The 20295-nt window shown below is 43.8% G+C and overlaps 1 pseudogene; it reads right to left on the bottom strand.

Annotated features, from left to right (window-relative positions):
* Positions 1-342: 342 nt before the first annotated feature.
* Positions 343-15633, bottom strand: LOC120879808 (annotated as a pseudogene).
* Between the last annotated feature and the right edge of the window lie 4662 nt (positions 15634-20295).

Raw genomic sequence — 20295 nt, 5'->3', positions numbered from 1 at the left:
AACTGAGAGGTGATTTGGACAAAATAATACTGCTCCCTCTTCTCACAGACAGACATGTGGATGCGGAAGAGATGGAACCTCTGTAAAGTACTCACCTGGCCCAGGAAAGGGGCAAACACGGCCAGGGTGGACAGATGCCAGCTGCAATTCATATTCACCTCCTGAATACAGTCCAGCTGCATCATATTCAGGACCTTAGTGATATTTTCCATGGCTCTGCAAAGATCTTCAGCTTCTTACAGCACAAGTGTATGGAAGCTTTTCTCTGCTCCACCCACCTGAGAAGGTAGGTGAGGAAGTTGTTCAGGGTCCTTTTTTTCAGGGAAAGCTCTATGAAAATCCTCAGTGGAGCCACATGCTGCCTTGCCATCGACTAGGACTCAGCCACTTGTGCTCTTCCTGACTGGTGCACCTGGGCGTGCTGGCTCCAGCCCACATGCTCCAGAAGCTAGGGCCAAAGTCCCACAGATCTAGCACCCATAGTTTGTACCTCCTATTAGGGAAAAAGAAGGTTGGTGGGGATGCATTAAAATCCACCCAGAAAGAAGCTACAGCATAGAATCTAGCTACACGCTGCCCTCCTCTGCTGTAACTTCAGATTCCTGACTTCACAGGCTGCCTTGTCCTCTTCCCTCTCTGACTCCCTTTCCTCCATCTCCCTTTCCCCTCTTCTCCTCTCCTATTCTCCACTTCTAGTAACTCTAAGCAGGACTGGGAAAAGGTAAGGAATGTTCTTTCGGCTCCCAGAAGGTATTTCTGTTAGTGATCCAAGGCCTCTAGTCTTCTTCACTGCCATCCTCAGATTCCGGTGGTCCATCCCTTCCGATCCACATTCCCTCACCCCTGCTGTCTCCTCTGGGACACCCAGGATTCTACCAGATTACTCACAGAAGACTCACCTGGAGCGAACCTTCTGGGCAAGCAGGTCATCAAGTGCTTCCAGTACTGTCTGTAGAAGCCCCACATGTGGCATGTCCATCAGGTTCCCTAGAGGCAGGTATACAAAGGACCAGGCTTGCACCATGACCTTCAGGGTCTCAATGCATCTCCTATCAAAGGCTTTCCTGAAGAGAGGTGAGAAGAGCTCTGTGGGTAGAAACTCCAAAGCGGAAATGGCTGAGGCCTCACCCCTCAGCAGGCTTGTTCCTGCCAGGTCCAGGAGTCTGGATGGGCTCTGTGTGTTGCCAAAACTTTTCACTCTCATCTCATATTCAAACAATTTGTTAACACAATAAACCACTCATTATATACAAATAGATAATACAAATATTTATTAGAAAATTATCTAGCTTACTTTCAATATACTAACATTAAAAGAAAAGAGAAATAGAAACAGCAGAGGATTCATTACCAAATTGGGTTTTGACCAACATCCAGACTTAATCAGCGCTGGGAAGCCCCCTGTCACAGCACATCTAGAGTCCCAGTTGGGAAAAGGTCACAGGCAGAGCATTAGCTCCACGGGTGAGACATCAAAACTGCAGTTCAATTACAATCCCAGGACAGAGTCATCATCAAACTGTAAGTCTGGTTTCCTGTTAATGCTGTTTGTTTTGTCTTGTAAAACTTGGAATGTTGTTAAGCCTGGGGCTTGGTTGGCCAGGCCCCCTCCAGTTCAGTTCAGTCACTCAGTCGTGTCTGACTCTTTGTGACCCCATGGATTGCCGCATGCCAGTCTCCCCTGTCCATCACCAACTCTTGAAGCTTGCTCAAACTCATGTCCATTGAGTCGGTGATGCCATCCAACCATCTCATTCTCTGTCATTGCCTTTTCTTCCTGCCTTCAATCTTTCCCAGGATCAGGGTCTTTTTCAATGAATCAGTTGTTTGCATCAGGTGGTAAAAGTATTGGAGATTCAGCTTCAGCATCAGACCTTCCAATGAATATTCAGGACTGATTTCCTTTAGGATTGACTGGGTGGATCTCCTTGCAGTCCAAGGGACTCTGAAGAGTCTTCTCCACAGCTCAAAAGGATAAATTCTTCAGTGCTCAGCTTTCTTTCTATAGTCCAACTCTCACATCTATACATGACTAGGAAAAACCATAGCTTTGACCACATGGGCCTTTGTTGGCAAAGTAATGTCTCTGCTTTTTAATGCGCTGTCTAGGTTGGTCAGAGCTTTTCTTTCAAGGAGCAAGCGTCTTTTAATTTCATGGCTGCAGTCACCATTTGCAGTGATCTTGGAGCCCCCCCAAAAAAGTCTCTCACTGTTTCCACTGTTTCTCCATCTATTTGTCATGGAGTGATGGGACCAGATGCCATGATCTTAGTTATTTGAATGTTGAGCTTTAAGCCAACTTTTTCACTCTCCTCTTTCAGTTTCATCAAGAGGCTCTTTAGCTCTTCACTTTCTGCCATAAGGGTGGTGTCATCTGCATATCTGAGGTTATTGATATTTCTCCCAGCAATCTTGATTCCAGCTTGTGCTTTATCCAGCCTGGCATTTCACATGGTATAGTCTGCATATAAGTTAAACGAGCAGGGTGACAATATACAACCTTGATGTACTCCTTTCCTGATTTGGAACCAGTCTGCTGTTCCATGTCCAGTTCTAACTGTTGCTTCTTGACCTGCATACAGATTTCTCAGGAGGCAGGTAAGGTGGTCTGGTATTCCCATCTCTTGAAGAATTTTCCACAGTTTGTTGTGATCCACACAGTCAAAGACTTTGGCATAGTCAATAAAGCAGAAGTAGATGTTTTTCTGGAACTCTCTTGATTTTTCGATGATTTATAGTGCTGCAAGTCTTGCAATCACAGCAGGCAGTCACTCCCAGTTAGGGCAGTGCCCAGGCAGGTTAGAAGCAAAGTCAGAGGCCTACTCTGCTCTTTTGCCTCTGAAGCCTGAACAAGACTACTTCTATTTTATTTCCCTAACACTCCACATACTCATCCTGACTCTGTTCCAAAAGGAATCGTGTGGAACCTGCCAGGGAACAGGGCAACCATTTCCAGCCAAGAATGAGCACACCTTAGGCTATGTCCCTACCCTTCCAAGGAATCCACCCAGGGCCAAGGTCACTGCTCTTGCAAAGGTGGAAGTGAAGCACTTAGCCCCTATTACACTGTGGGCTCAGGAGGCACAAAGTGATACCTCTTTCCCTACTGGATTTGGAACAAGCATCTCACAAGTACAGATGAGGAAAAAGGCAACAACTAGCCCATTCAGGTCCATCCACTGCTTTGCTTAATTTGGAAATTTGCTTTGCTTAATCTGGAAGTGAGTACGGAAGACCCTGAAAGCTCACTCCAATTTTTATATTTTATTTATATTTATTTTTATTGTTTTTTAAAAAACATTTTTATAGGGCTCCATGACTTACAGCCCTGAATCTATGGGAAGAGGAGGTTCATGTGGATCAACACAGCCTCTATCTTCAGTTATCGCCGTTAAAGTTATTGACCTAACTTGAATTATATTTATGTACAAGAATCATTTTAAATTTTAATAAATAAAACACAAACAGATGGTTTTCATTTAAAGTATCTAATTAGTCAGGACATTTAAAAGTGATATCAGGCAAAGCACAAATCAAAATGTTTGGGATTCAGGCAAAACTACACTGAGAGGCAAAACAATACCTGAAACCGTGGTCATCTGAAAGAAGTAATTTTTTAAAAACTCCCTGCCATCCAGAGATACATGCCACTCTTCAAAATTAGCTAACCGTGGTTTAAAAAAAAGAAAAGGAGGGGGGTGTCCTTATATGAGGTTGGAAACTTACTCCTCTGATGTGGCTGGTGGGCTGCTCAGACCTCAGACCCTGTGAAAACCTAGCAGTATCTCCAGAGCCAGAAAATTCTGCACTTCTTTTCCAGTTCTTGAGATTTTTATAGGCTTTCTTATTCCCATCACCCCTCTATCCCACTACTAATTCAATCATAAAGGGATACTTGATTAGATTGTAGAGTGACCATTGAATTGATTCTGACTGAATCTTCATTTTTTCCCTGGTTAATTGAATCCGATATACATGCAGGAAGCAGAAAGATGGCAGGGGAATTAAGGACTCATTGATTCACTACACAAATATCGTTTGAATTCTATCAATATTCATAGTTATATTCTTGAATATGATCAAAAAAAGAAGTTATTGGGTTTTGACACTGGACAGAAAAATTCCAAAGTTGAAAGTTTCATTGTTGGGGGGACTTTGGCCACATCAAAATTATCAAATGTTCCTGAATGAAAACAGCCTCATGTAAGCAGTGGGATGTCCCAAACGAAACAAAATACAGGGTTCCCTGTATCGACTTGTCACTTGGTATTATGTAGGAAACACAGGAGACTGTGATATTCTTCAGGCAGCAAGGAAAGAGCTTCTGGGGCTTGGTTGGTCTTCCAGTCTTAAGCCAAGCCTTCTCTTAAGGTGGACAGGTCAAAATCTCTGTAAAGAAGGAAGAGTGGCTCAGGACAGTTTGGAGCTGGGCATTCCAAAAGGGACCATGTGAATGATTGCAACAGTATAAAACAAATGTGGTTTGTTTTTTTTTTTAATGAAGGGGGGAGATTAAAGACATTTTCTGGGTGACATTTAGAAAACAAAACAGAATGTCTCAGCACAGACAGTGTTTCCCTAGATGGTGTTTCTTCCCAGAAATTTGAGATCAGCACAGCACACAGCATGAAAAGACTAAGTCTAAGAATGTGAAAAAAGGTGAGGTGTGAGTCATGGGACCAGACATTTCCAACACTTAGAAGCACCAAAGTTGGGCCCTGTGAGCTCTTTGGGAACTTGAAGTCAGGGAAGAAAAAAATGTGGGTCAGTCTCAAATAACCCTGTCATCCTAGGGAAGGTGCTACCAGGAGAGGTTTTCTTTAAGATTTTTTTCTCACTAAGAACACTTTCTAGAAATAGTCCCAGCCATTTTCAAGGGGTCTTGGAAGCCAAACCATAATCCTATTGGCCCCTTACCAATTGTATTTAGATAATAACTGTTTCCTACGTCTTAGCTGAGTTCGACACAGATTCTGAACAATGTGATGCCATTAGGCATAGGAATAAATTTCTATTTTCTCTTCATAAATACCAACACCTTTCCTACACTAAATTCAGCTCTATTTGCTATTTAATATTCTACCACTTTCAGGGATTACTTCCAATTTGGGCTGCATCACAAAGAAGTTCTTTTTGAAGTTTAGGATGACACATAAAGGAAGACCCTGTCTTATCTTCAAGAAATTTCTATGCCTTTCTCCAACCCCTCTTACTTGATGCCCATACAATTCTTTTATACCACTAGTAACAAAGGAGAAGACTCTTTGAAAGGGCCTCTTACTTGGTCACTTTGCAGACGATCTCTTTCACCACATTCCTCCCATGCGTATAAGTGGCCTTTACATGAAGTAGCCTTAAACTTGATTTTATTCGATAGACATTTTAAATCCTAGGTCATCAACCCCTTTCATTAATGACCTTCAATAGGGTTATACTGGCAATAATGTTAATAATAAACATCTCTGTTTTTTGAAGACAAACTGGGTGAGCAATGGTATAGGCACTTTTTATTCTCTAATAAAATGTAAATATCACTACTATTTCTCCCATTCTTAGGCTGGTGAACCAAGGTCTTTGCCAAGTAAAGGAATCTGCCCATTTCCGAGTAGTGAAAAATGAGCTGAAGGGATGAGAAATACCCCTCCAATTGTCAGGCAACTTAAATGTTGGAAAGGGCTGATTGGGAGACTTTACCTGACGTTAGTGAAAGTGTGAAAACTTCAGAATCTAAGCTGGGGATGTTCCTATGGGATCACAGTTACCATGAGATCAAAAAGAATATTGTTCTAAAGTGGCAAGTTGAAACTAATTTTCTGAAAGAAAGAAAGAAAAAAATAAAAACTCGAGGGCCAATATGGAAGCTACAAAAGTGGCCAGACTCTAGGTGAGTCATTCTTGGATTTTTCAGAATCTGGGAGATACATTGAAGAACACTTCTTGCCTGAGCAGTAATCAGCTGAGGGTGTTTTGTCCAAGGAAAATCAGAGACAGACACAGGTGTAAGAGATGACATCAAATATTACTTAGGACAATGACAATAGAGACAGGGATACCCTAGGACTTCGTGTCATCAAAATTCAACAGATACAGGTGGTAGGGACTCACCCTTAAGAAGCAGTGTATTTCCTGGCTGGTAAATTCCTAAGAGGAGACATCAGGTCTGCAAAGGATATTGGCTGAACCAACCTAATAGATGTTTTGCTGAGGTCAGCCCATCTGGACCAGATATTAATAGTGGGCAGTGAGGAATTTTGATCAGCTTCTTAGAGTGATCAGATATCAAGACTGGGATTTCTTGCTGAACTGAGAATTCTTGTTCAAACTGATTTTTACAAGGAAGCTCTCAGATAATTCTAGAAGAAGGTCCATGAGCCTGAAAAAATTGTGATCAAACAAAGAATGTTTTCCCTGCTTCACTTCTGTAACCCAGTGAACAACTTCATCTAGAGGGGACTCAATAGACATTCTCCCTGTTTCACTTGTGGTCTTCTCCTAAGCTTTTCCTTGTGGACAAATATTTCAGTTGCCATTTCAGTAAACAAAGGCTGTTGCAGCCAAAAGGCCATTATCCACTGCAGCCACCCTCCCCCCAGAAGTATCCTCTGAGGGAAATTCAAGGAGGAGAAAAGCAGATGGTGTCCTGTGGAGGTTAAGATGCATATCATATGGATGACTTCAATAAGCCCAGACTCTTGCCTCTTTCCATACATAAAAAAGCATGAAAAGGAGCTTCCCCAGTGGTCCAGTGGCTAAGAATCCACCTGCCAGTGCAAGGGATATAGGTTGAATCCCTGGTCTGGAAAGATCCCACATGCTGTGGAGGAACTAAACACATGTCCCACAGCTACTGAGCACTCAGCTAGAGCCTGGGAGCCCTGACTACTGAAGCCCACATGCCCTGGAGCCCATGTTCTGCACTGAGAGAAGCGATCAAAATAAGAAGCCAATGCACTCCAACTAGAGAGAAGCACCTGCTTGCCAGAACAAGAGAAAGGCTGTGCTTGGCCAGGAAGAAAAAATAAGTAAGTACAGTATCAGTACAGACAAAATAAGTAAGAAAATAAAGGTAGAAAAATGAAAAAATAATTTTAAAATGTGTGAAAATCATTAATTTGAGATGTATTATTTTAATCATAGGCAGTAATCTTTTGATGGTTTCTGAATGTTTTTTCCAGCAAATGATCTTAGGTACTCAGGCTCCCTCTTAAATTTCTGAAGTTCTAATCTTCTGTAAAGTAACCAAATAAAACATATTTCTCATGTCTAAGGTTGTGCATTTTTTTTTTTGTCATATGACATGCTCTTCCAAGACCTTTTCCCAACCCACAGCATCCTGTTCCCACTCACCTGAGTTCTAGGAATTAGATGGAAACTGTAAACTAAAACATTAGTGGCAGGAATACTTAAGACCCAACCCTGGGCTTCCATGGTGGCTCAGACGGTAAAGAATCCGCCTGCGATGAGGGAGAACTGGGTTTGATCCCTGGGTTAGGAAGATACCCCAGAGAAGGAAATGGCAACCCACTCCAGTATTCTTGCCTAAAGAATTAAAAGGACAAAGGAACCTGGAGGGCTACAGTCCATGGGTAAAATAAGAAGCCTGGGTAAAATTGGCTCAGACGGTAAAGTGTCTGTCTGCAATGCGGGAGACCCGGGTTCGATTCCTGGGTCAGGAAGATCCCCTGGAGAAGGAAATGGCAATCCACTCCAGCACTCTTGCCGGGAAAATCCCATGGATGGAGGAGCCTGATAGGCTACAGTTCATGGGGTCACAAAGAGTCGGACACGACTGAGCGACTTCACTTTCCAGAACCCAAGCACCACACCCAGAGAGCTGGAGAACATAGGTTCTCCAGAAGAGTTAACACAGCTTTGAGCCCTGATCAAAGGGGTTACAAAGTTTTTATAGGCAGTGCATGGCATCAGACTTCAGTGGGCAGTTGCTGCTGCTGCTGCTGCTGCTAAGTCGCTTCAGTTGTGTCCAACTCTGAGCGACCCCATAGACAGCAGCCCACCAGGCTTCCCCGTCCCTGGGATTCTCCAGGCAAGAACACTGGAGTGGGTTGCCGTTTCCTTCTCCAATGCATGAATGTGAAAGTGAAGTCGTTCAGTCCTGTCCTACTCTTAGTGGGCAGTGCTGACGGTTAATAGGCTAAATTAGGGGTTTCCCACTGGCACCCCACTCCAGTACTCTTGCCCGGAAAATCCCATGGACAGAGGAGCCTGGTAGGCTGCAGTCCATGAGGTCCCTGAGAGTCAGACACGACTGAGTTCACTTTCATACACTGAAGGAAATGGCAACCCACTCCAATATTCTTGCCTAGAGAATCCCAGGGATGGAGGAGCCTGGTGGGCTGCCGTCTATGGGGTCGTACAGAGTCGGACACAACTGAAGAGACTTTAGCAGCAGCAGCAGCAGCAGCAGGGGTTTCCCACGAGCCAGGAACAGCCTTTGGGACACAGAAGGGGTGTGGGGGGTGCCTGATCTTTACACAAACAAACATCTTTTCAGTAGCTCTGAGAAACTCTTGGGGGAGGGTGGGGCATGGGTGGGGTCGGGGTGGGGAGGCTATATACAAGTTTGTAAGAGAGAGCACGCAGTCTGAACATTAAAGATTATTGTGAGGTTAAAAAAACAAAAATCAGGTATCAAGTTGTTGCAGAAGTAGGACCTTCCAGAACTCAAGCACCATACCCAGAGAGCTGAGAACTCGGGTTTATTACGCTGGAGGGCCCAAAGGAGTTAACACTTCCAGCTCTGAGCCCTGAACAAAGAGGTTACAATGTTTTTATTGGCAGTGCGTGACTTCAGACTTTAGTGAGCAGTGCTGACTGTTAATAGGCTAAACTAGGGGTTTCCCACAAGCAGGAACGGCCGTTAGGACACAGCGGGGGGGAATGGGGGTGGGGTGGGGGGGCGGTGGCTGACCTTTACAAAAACAAGGGTTACGCAGGATTGTAGGGGGTGGGTAATTGCAAAAGTAGGACAAAGGGGAGTGAGGTAAATTTCAGCTCCTAGCGTTGTTGTAAATTTCTATTCCCCACGGGGTGGTTGGGCGGGCCAGAAACTACGTAACTTAAGTGACTTTGCAAGGAGCAAGCTGAGTTACAGAAGCAGAATAGGCATGAGGTTATTTCTAGCAGGATGTTAAGTTTTAAATTTTCCTCTTCAAAGTTAAGGAATTTAGCATTGTATGTATGGGAAGATGGAAGCCTCTGGGCTCACCATAAGCACCTAAGCTTTCTGGGGCCGAGTCCTGTTTCCTGCTTCACCTTCAGTTCAGTTCAGTTCATTTCAGTCGCTCAGTAGTGTCCGACTTTTTGCGACCCCATGAATCGCAGCACGCCAGGCCTCCCTGTCCATCACCAGTTCCCAGAGTTCCTTCACCTTAAGGGGTGGCAGATAGGGCAGATGGCTGCTTCTTGCATTCCGCCAGCTCCTCAGCAATCACCCTGGGGAGTGGCGACATCTGCTGGATTGGAGGTTTGGGAGCCCTCATTCACATTTGGGCCAGAAATCATTGGTGACTGCAACATTTCTTTCTTGAAATGGCAGGAGATCTTTTCATTTCACAAAACTTTCTGTACATTCTATTCAATATTATTGTAAACCTAAAAGTGCTCTAAAATATAATAATATGTTTTAAAAATATACTTGGAAGACTTCTGGCTCAAAATTTTATTGGCATACATATTTTTTTTAAGAAGCAAATCTTGTTCATTTACAGTCAAAATCAGTTTTAAAATCTCATTTGTCTTTTTGTGGCTTCAAAGCAGTAAAACGTTTTTAAATTACCTACATGCATTCTTAAAAATACTACATTACCTCAATAACCTTTAGAGAAATTGTGTATATAAATCTCTGTGCAAGGATTTATACACAAATGGCATTTACAGGACAGTAAATTTTTTTTTAACGTATTTATTTAATTATTTGGCTGTGCCTGGTCTTCGTTGCCCTCTTGGGATCTTGTGACCCTGTGTATGTGTGCGTGTGTGCTCAGTCATGTCCGACTCTTTGCACCCCATGAACTATAGCCTACCAGGCTCCTTTGTCCATGGAATTTTCCAGGTAAGAATACTGGAATGGGTTGCCATTTCCTTCTCCAAGAGTTCTTACCAACCCAGGAATCAAACTCACATCTGGGTCTCCTGCATTGGCAGGCGGATTCTTGGCCACTGTGCCACCTGAGAAGTATGGCGACCTTTTAGTTGTGACATACAAACACTTAGTTGCAGGACTTGGGATCTAGTTCCCTGACCAGGGATTGAATCTGTGCCCCCTGCTTTGGCAGCATGGAGTCATACCCCCTGGACCACAAGAAAAGTTCTAGGATAGCAAGACTTATCGAAAGTTCTGAAGTATACTGTCCTGATTACAAAATTGAATTCTATCCTCTGGGTCTGATCTACCAGCAAGAGGCCTAGGAGACCTGAGGCTCAGAATGTTTATCACTGAAGATGAATCCAGTCTCTTCTATGCTCTCCTACCCCCAGACCCCCTGCACTGGCTACTGGAACAACTTGGGTGAATCCTGATTCATTGGTGATGGCATGAAATATGCGAGGTCAGTTTCAGTCCCTGGGGTTTGGTTTCCTCACTGTTGTCAGCAATAGAGGGTAAGTTCAAGGGATGAAGAGTAATGCTGTTCACTATAAGGAAGAAGATTAAAAAAAAAAAAAAAACCTTATTAAGTTCTTACATAATAAGGGGCTGTTGCTCAACAACTTCAGGGTCAAGCCCTCAACAAGCAATATATCACTGGATCTTACTAAAAGTCCCATAAACAATGTGTGCCTCATTATATTCATTGTAGGGGGAAATCAAAGCTCTGCCTAAGGCTATAATCCCAGCCCCATATCCCCTTCTGCCCCAGAATAAGCAATCGTAGCCTCTGAATCCTTAGCAGGGAAACATTATTTGGTTGCATTTTGCTTAGACACACTGTGAGGATTAAATTTATGTGTCAACTTCACTGTAAAATGAGATGCCCAGTTCTCGGGTCAATCATTCATTCTGGGGGAATCTGCAAGGGAATTCCTGGAGGAGATTAGCCTTGGAATTAGAGTGAGTCAAGAGATCAGCCCTCACCAGTGTGGGAGGGCATCGTCTTATCCTGTGGGGGCCTGATGGAACCAGGGCTACTGCTCTCCCTCTCTCCTTGGCCATGAATACTGGAGCTTCTGGTTCCTGAATCTTGAAACTCTAGGACATACACAAGTGGTGCCTTTGTTCTCAGGCCTTTAGCCTTGACCATCACTTCCACTGCTTTTCAAACTTAAGATAAGGTCTGAATTAAACCATAGTTTTTTCCTAGTTCTCTAGGCAACAGACAGCAGATAGTGACACTGTTAAGCCTCTGTAAATCATATCCTCTCTGCACCTGTCTATATAACAGGTGAATCTTGAACAACATGTAGTTGAACTGCTCAGACTCACTTCAGTGAGGATTTTTTGATTGAATTTGGTCTACATCATATGTAGTTGGTGGAATCTGAGGATGATGAAATGAGGATAGGGAGAGCTGACTCTGAGTTACATGTAATACGTAACACATATCTGTTATACTTTTGAACATTCTGATAACCAGAAAAGCTATCCTTGACCTTTTCTGATAGAGAGGGATTGGAATTGTAATGGGAATTATCAGCCAATTCTTATGTGACCATCCACCTAAAATGATATAATTCTGGAATGCAGTATGGAAATAATAAATCCATGTTAAATGTTTTCACTTTTATAGCATTTACTAAAAGAAATTTGGAAGTCTGCCCACCACTCAATTATATCTATAAGGAATACTATCCACCCATGGCAGGCATGAAATGGTGAAACCAGTTTCAACCTTGTTGGCAGTGGGGAATACATCTTGCAGAAATGAGGACCTTGCCTTTGAAGTGAAGCACACACGAAGGCAAGCAACTGTGACTTATGCTCTGATTGGTAGAAGCATAAAGGAAACCCATACCCAAGGTCATGGCCTGTGCCAGCAGTGAGAGCCCTCATTCCAATAGTTCACTGTATACTGAGTTTGTTCCCCTTTATGTATATTGACCCCAGTGAACAGTCATAGAAGTACTAAAGGAGGTAAGAGCTGCCCCGGGAGGGGGCAGGGGGTGGGGTCCTACATGGTGGTTCAGACAGTAAAGAATCAGCCTGCAATGCAGGAGACCAAGGTTTGATCCCTGGGTTGGAAAGATCCCCTGGAGAAGGAAATGGCAACCCACTCCAGTATTCTTGCCTGGAAAATCCCATGAATGGAGGAACCTGGGAGCTACAGTTCATGGGGTTTCAAAGAGTCAGACTTGACTAGCAACTTCACTCACTTATTCTCCCCTAAATCCCCCTCCCATCCAGTCTGGTAAATAACATTGAGCAGAGTTCCATGTGCTATACAATAGGTTCCCGTTGGTTATCCACTCTAATTATAGCTCTGTGTGCATGACTTTCCTAAAGTCCCCAACCACTCCGTCCCCTCAGCAACCATGAGTTTGTGTTCTAAGTCTGTCTCTTTCTGTTTTGCCAGTAAGCTCATTTGTATCATTTCTTTTTAGATTCCACATATAAGGGATGTCATATGATATTTCCTGACAATTTCTTCACAACTATCTTCCCAGGGATAACTCTTAACACGTGGGTCTCCAACGTGTATCCACTCAGGTTCATATCAGATTCTAGAAGCACATGTCCATGAAAGTCCCATCCTCTCCCAGAGTCTACAAATCCCCCTCCAATCCTGCCCCACCCCCACTATCATCTTTCCTTTTCCCGTTCACATTGAGCAGATATCTGGAACCCTAGGTCTGTGTTCGCTTCATGATATCCCCAAGTTCTAGATTTCCATTGCAAGGTGCACAGAAGAAAGCTTCTGATAGAGGCAACGCCCTAGGCAGGGGCAGGACAGCTGTATACAATGGGCTCCATGTGATGGCATACATCCTCACCACAGCAAGAACAGGGGCTGGGGCTAATCCAGATGATCCTGGGATGTCCCAAGTCTCTCAGAATCTCCAACAGCTGAGCCCAAAGCTGGGCAAGTCTCGCTTCCAGGAGAACACCCCGAGGTCTGTAACTCTCCTGAGGGGCAGAATAACGCTCTTGCCTTAAACAGGGCAGCACAGCGGTATGTCGCAGCAGCTTCTCCATGCCGGCCGTGGACAGGAGGTTCCCGCACAGGCTGACGGACCTGAGCTGGGAGCAGCGGCTCAGGGCAGGCAGGAAGGCCTCCAGCTGGGAGTCCATGATCCCACACACATCTAAGTCCAGCTCCTGGAGGGTGGCTGTGACTTTCTGCAGCAGAACTTGGTGTAGTTCAGGCCTAAAGTCAGTCATGGTGACACCACTCAGATCCAGGCTGACTGATGTTTGGGCTCTGTGACAGGGAAGTCAAGTGTGATTCTGTAAGTCAGCAACTGGTTCTTGACAGGCTGTCTAAGGGGAACTTCAGGTACCTGGGGAGAAACCAAACAATTAGTTCTTGGGAACCGGGTGCCAGATTGTGTACAGGTGATAGACAAATGGTTTCTACAGGGCTAAGTTTCATCTGACCATCTATTGAGGGTCAATATGCTGATTTGCCCAGTCTCATTCTAGTCTGAGGGCTATCAACCTCACTGTAGTACTGAGTCACTTCACAGTAACTGAAACACACTCTCCCCTCATATATCAAGCAGAGTACAAAATACTCCACTTCCTTCTGAGGATGAATGAAGTTCACGGAATCACAAGAACACGCCATGAGGAGATCCAGAGAGAGTCTCCATCAAGTGTGGACATCACTGAATATTAGCATTGGGAGACAAGATTTTTAAATGGTTTTGGGTGTGGCTTCATTGAGTCCAACCTTGAGCTACAGATCCTCTCTGGCCAGGTGAGGCTCTAGGGAAGCATGCAGAAAGAACAACTTACACAAGATCCCATGAAATGTGATGCCAGTCTAAAAGGGCTCATTTTCGCATAATCTGCAATCTTTCTATCACTTTTTATGATCCTTTTCTCTCAGATTGATTAACATCATCTGCAGAACCATGCTTCTCCCATATACCAATTAACTTACCTAGAGCACAAAACACCCTTCTACACACAGGGAATTTAGAACAGGTTCATTGCGGGCACTAACCTTGGGAGCATAGAGCTTCCCTTCAGGAATGCTCTGATCTGATCTGATGTAATTTCCCCACTTCAATGTCCTTTTTAGTTACCTATTTTTATCACTTCAATATAGACACCTCCAAAGAAGACGGAAATTACCAACTCTGGGGTGCAAACATCCCAGTCACTAATCTGTATCTCTCTAGCAGGGTGTCTCACAAGAGCCGCTAGACCAGGGTAACCCCCTACCTTGACTTGTGTGGTTGTGGAACACCACATTCTAGGAGAGAGCAACAAAGGAGACAATGCTTTTGACATTCTAATGTTCAATGTTACCCAGTCAGTGGTGCACACTCACCAGAGCATCTGGTCCAGGCAGCCTTCAAGGAAGGAGGGAGACTCCAGATGGAGATCCTGGAGATGGCCCAGCCTCAGGAACTGGGAGGTAATTTGCACTGGGAGGTAATCCTGCTCCTGCTTCTTAAAGGCAGACACGTGGATGGAGAAGAAACGGATTCTCTGCAAATTACTTATCTCACCCAGGAAAGGAGCAAACGTGGCCTGGATACAGTCCAGCTGCACCGTGCTCAGGACCTTCACGATATTGTCCATTGGCAATGAAACAATCATCAACACAGGTGGATGGAAGACTTTCTCTGCTCCACCCACCAAAGGAAGTAGGTGAGGAAGTTGTCCAGGGTCTTTTTGTGGAGCCAAGTGCTGCTTTGTCATTGATCTGGGCTCAGCCACTTCTGCCATTCATGAGCTTGAGCACCCATAACTGCTGGCTCCAGACCACATGCTCCAGAAGCTCTGGCCAGTATATTTTGTAAATCTAACACCCACAGTTTGCACCTCCTAGGAGGGGAGGAGATTGATTAGGATGTATTAAAAGGTACACAGAGAAAAAAAAAAAGCCTCGCAATGTGACAACAGACTCCACCTGTGCTGTAACTTAACATTCCTGATGTCACCAGCTGCCTTGCCTTCTTCCCTCTCTGCCTCACTTTCCTCTTTGCCCTCTTATCCTTACTGATACTCTACTTCTAGTAACTCTAAGCATGACTGAAAGGGGTTGGGGAATATTCTTTCAGGCTACCCTTCATTAAAGGCACTATTATACTTCCAAAATGTAGTTCCCACAGCAAGCCAAGGCTTCATCATTGCCATCTTAGAACTCTGATCCATCCCTTTTCACCCATATTTCTTCAACCCAGATGTCTCCCTGGGACTCCCAGGAGTTTACCAGGTTACCTGAGTCTGGATCGGATCTTCTGGGCAAGCAGGACATCGAGTGCTTCAAGCTTGTAGGGGCCCCACATGAGGCAGGTCAATCAGGGCCCCCAGAGGCAAGTGGCCAAAGGGCCAGGTTTGCACCATGGCTTTCAGGATCTCAACACATCTTCCATGGAAGGCTTCCAGGAAAAGGGTGGAAAGAGCTCTGTGGGCAGACTCTCCAGAGTAGAAAAGGCCAAGTCATCATCCCTCAGCAGGTGCATTCCCACCACGTCAAGGAGTCTGGGTGGGGTCTGGATACTCATCCTGACAATGCTCCAAAATGACTCCTGCTGAAACTGCCAGGGAACAAGTGGTCCATTGTAGGCAATTCAGGAACATACCTTAGGCAGTCTCCCTACCCTTCCAAGGAATCCACTCAGGGCCGAGGTCACTTCTCTAGCTGGGATGCAAGTGAGGCACTTAGCCATATTACACTAGGCAGGGGTCGGGGGGACAACGTGTTAACTCATTCTTTACTGTGAATATGAACTAGTGAGATTGCTAGTACTAAGGAGGCAAAAGGCAACCACTAGCCCATTCAGGTCCATCTACTGCTTTGCTTAATTCATGTCCCACCTAGAAATGCATACTGAAGTGCATGAAAGCTGACTTTATCTTTATTTGGGGAAAATATTCTGACCATCACTTAGAGCTCTAACTCTATGGGAAGAGGAGAGTCATGTGGATCCATACAGCCTCCATTGTCAGTTATTCCTAAGATGAATGCCATTTGTGAACTAAATATGTATCTTACATTTCAAGAAATAAAATTCCAAACTTATGTGCTTCATTAAAAATATCTGCTTGGTAAAGACATTTAAAATGATACCAGTTAAATCACAAATCAAAATGTTTTAGATTCAGACAAAACTACACTGAGAGGAAAAATAAAAACCTGAAATGTGTTCTTGGGAGAGAAAAGATATTTTCTGAAAACTCTGCTTGCCATCCACAGATACACACTACCCTTCAACATTAGCTAACCATAGTAAGGAAAGGACATCCTTGTCTGAGGATGATAACTTACTGCTCTGCTATGACTAGCAGGGCACTCAGACCTCAGACTCTAAACCCAGCTGGTTGATGTTTCCAAAGCCAGAAAACTCTGCACCTCTTCTCCAGTGCTTGAGGCTTTTATAGTCCTTTCTATTCCCATCATCCCTCTGTCCCATTACTAACCCAATCAAAAAGGGATACCTGATTTGATTATAGAGTGCCCATTGGATAAATCCTGATTGGATCTTCATTTTTCTCTAGGTTAGTTCATTGAATCTTATATACACTCAAGAAGGAGAGAATGGTCAGGTAGCTGAGTAATCAAGGACCTATTCCCTGATTCACTTCCCAAACATTGACTGAATTCAACCGATATGGACAGTTATACTATTGAGGGTCAGACAGGAAAGGATTACTGGTTCATAACACTGAATTTTTTAAAAAGGGGAATTTTTGATGAAGTCATTGGGGAAATTTTGATGAAGTCAAAATTAGCAAAATGACCCTGAATTAAAATAGCTTCATGAAAGCAGTGATGTTGCTCCCAAAGAAAACAAAATACACTCATCCCGGTATCAGCTTGTCACTCAGGTGTTAAGTAGGAAACACAGGAGACTGTGAGCCTATTCAGGCAAGAAGGGAAGAGCTGTCCAAGATGTGGTCACGTTTTAAGCCACATCTTCTCTGAAGGTGGACAGGTCAGGACACTTGTCAGTGAGAAGTAAGAATGGGTCTGGACAGGTTGGAGCTGGGCATTCCTAAAGGGACAATGGGAATGACACCAACAATGTAAAATAAAGGTTTCTTTTCATTTTTATAGTTTTGGAAACAAGGAAATTTAAAGACGTTATTCGAGGTGCTATTGAGGTAGTAAAGAAGGTTTCCCTAGTGACTCAGAGGTAAAGAATCCCCCTGCAGATGCAGGAGACACTGGCTTGATCTTTGATCCAGGAGGATGCCACATGCTCCAGGGCAACTAAGCCCAGGAGTCACAACTACTGAGCCTGCACTCTACAACAAGAGAAGCCGCAACAAGAAGCCTGGGCACCACAAGGAAGGGTAGCTCCCTCTCACCACAACTAGAGAAAGACCTGCACAGCAATGAAGAGTCAGGCAAACAAAAATCAGGAAAACAAAGTTTAAAAAAAAAAAAAAAAAAAAAACATAGCAAAGGAGAGTGGCTCAGGGGAGTCACTCTCAACTTAGATGGCTTTTTTCCTCCAGGAAGTTGTGATCAAGATAACAAATGGCATGAAAAGACTAAATCTAAGAATGTGAGGAGAGGTCTGATGTTTCCTTGGATCAGACATTTTCAAGACTGAGAGGCAATGAGGGTGGGCACTGTAGGCTCCTTGGGACTTGGAGCCAGGGAAGAAAAAAATCTGGTTAAGTCCCAAATATCCCTGCCATCCAGAGGCAGTTGCTACCAGAAGAGGTTTCCTTTAAGTTCAACCCCCCCACCCCCCACCCCCACACCGAGGACACTTTCCAGATGGTAAATTTCCCCAGTCATTTTTCAGGAGTCAAATCAGTGTGTGACTGCATGCTCAGTCGTGTGCAGCTCTTTGTGACCCCATGGACTGTAGTTCACCAGGATCCTCTGTCCATAGAATTTTCTAGGCAAGAATGCTGCAATGGGTGGCCATTTCCTTCTTCAGAGGATCATCCCCACCCAGTGGTCAAAACCAAGTCTCCTGTGTTTCTTATTTGGAGGTGGATTCCTTACTAGTGTGCCACCTGGGAAGCCCTCAGGCATCTTAGAAGCCAAATCAAAATTTCATTATCCCTTTCCAAGTATATTTAGATCACTACTGTTTCCTCAAACTTAGCTTCCTTCAACAGATTCTGACCAAGGTGGTGCCATTAGGCACATAAATAAAATTCTTTATTTCTCTTCATAAATACTGACAAGTTTCCTCCACTAAATACAGAAGTTTTTATTGGTGTTTAACATTTTACTGTATTCAAGGATTACTCCCACACTGGGCTGCATCACACAAAAAATCATTTGAAGTTTAAGGTCACAAATAAAGGGAGAATCTTTCTCTACCTTCAAGAGTTATCCATGCCGCTGAACAACAATAATAATATCGACTAAATCAGTGATGGTGCCTAACCATCACATCCTCTGCTATCACCTTCCCCTTTTCCCTTCAATCTTTACCAACATCAGAGTCTTTTCCAATGAGTTGGCTCTTTGCATCAGGTGGCGCTTCAGCTTCAGCAACCATCCTTCCAGTTAATATTCAGAGTTGGTTTCTTTTAGGATTGACAGTGTGACAATATATGCCAGTAAATTTGGAAAACTCAGCAGTGCCAACAGGACTGGGAATGGTCAGTTTTCATTCCAATCCCAAAGAAGGGCAATGCCAAAGAATGCTCAAACTACCACAGAATTGCACTCACTCATTTCACATGCTAGCAAAGTAATGCTCAAAATCCTTCAAGCTAGGCTTCAACAGTGTGTGTACTAGAACTTCTCATGTGCAAGCTGAATTTTTAAAAGGCAGAGGAAACAGAGATCAAATTGCCAACATCCATTGGATCATCAAAAAAGCAAGAGAGTTCCAGGAATCATCTACTGCTGCGTCATTGACTATGCTAAAGCCTTAGACTGTGTGGATCACAACAGACTGGGGGAAATTCTTAAAGAGATGGGATACCAGCCCACCATACCTGCCTCCTGCAAAATCTGTATGTGGATCAAGAAGCAACAGTTAGAACCGAATGTGGAAAACAGACTGGTTCAAAACTGGGAAAGGAATACATCAACACTGTATATTGTCACCCTGCTTATTTAACTTCTCTGCAGAGTGCCTCATGTAAAATGCCAGGCTGGATGAAGCACAAGCTGGAATCAAGATTGCCAGGAGAAATATCAATAAGCTCAGATATGCAACTGACACTACCCTTATGGCAGAAAGCAAAGAGGAACTAAAGAGCCTCTTGATGAAAGTGAAAGAGGAGAGTTAAAAAGCTAGCTTAAAACTCAACATTCAAAAAACTAAGATCATGGCATCCAGTCCCATCACTTCATGGCAAATAGACGGGGAAACAATGGAAACAGTGATAGAATTTATCTTCTTGGGCTTCAAAATCACTGTGGACAGTAACTTCCATTGTGAAATTAAAAGACACTTGCTTCTTGAAAGAAAACCAATGACAAACTTAGGCAGCATATTAAAAAACAAACACATTACTTTGCCGACAAAGGTCCATATAATCAAAACTATGGTTTTTCCAGTAGTCATGTATGGATGTAAGGACTGGACAGTAAAAAAGACTGAGTGCTGAAGAATTGATGCCTTCAAACTGTGTTGCTGGAGAAGACTCTTGAGAGTCCCTTGGACTGCACGGAAATCAAATCAGTCAATCCCAAAGGAAATCAACTCTGAATATTCTTTGGAAGGACTGATGCTAAACCTGAAGCTCCAGTACTTTGGCCTGAGGACTGGAAGACCTGACTTGTTGGAAAAGACCCTGATGCTGACAAAGACTGAAGGCAGGAGAAGGGATTAACAGAGGATGAGATGGTTGGATGGCATCACTGAATCAATGGACATGAGTTTGAGCAAACTCCGGGAGATGGTGAAGGACAGAGAAGCCTGGCGAGCTGCAGTCCATGGATTCTCAAAAAGTCAGACATGACTTGAGGGGCTGAACAACAACTCTGTATAGAAGGTAAATAAGCAGGGTAAAAATATACAATCTTGTCTTAATTCTCTCCCAATTTGGAACCAGTCAATTTTTCCATTTCTTGTTCTAATAGTGCTTCTTGACCCCTATACAGGTTTCTCAGGAGACAGAGTGTCTGGTACTTTCACCCCTTTAAGACTTTTTTACAGTTTGTTATGATCTACACAAAGGCTTTAGTGTAGTCAAGAAACAGAAGTAGGTGTTTTTTGGGAACTCCCTTGATTTCTCCTTGA

Source organism: Oryx dammah, unplaced genomic scaffold (genome assembly GCF_014754425.2).
Source record: "Oryx dammah isolate SB20612 unplaced genomic scaffold, SCBI_Odam_1.1 HiC_scaffold_21, whole genome shotgun sequence".
NCBI classification, from domain to species: Eukaryota; Metazoa; Chordata; class Mammalia; order Artiodactyla; family Bovidae; genus Oryx; species Oryx dammah.
The sequence above is the reverse complement of the archived record's forward strand: the minus strand, read 5'-3'. Positions and strand labels throughout refer to the sequence as shown.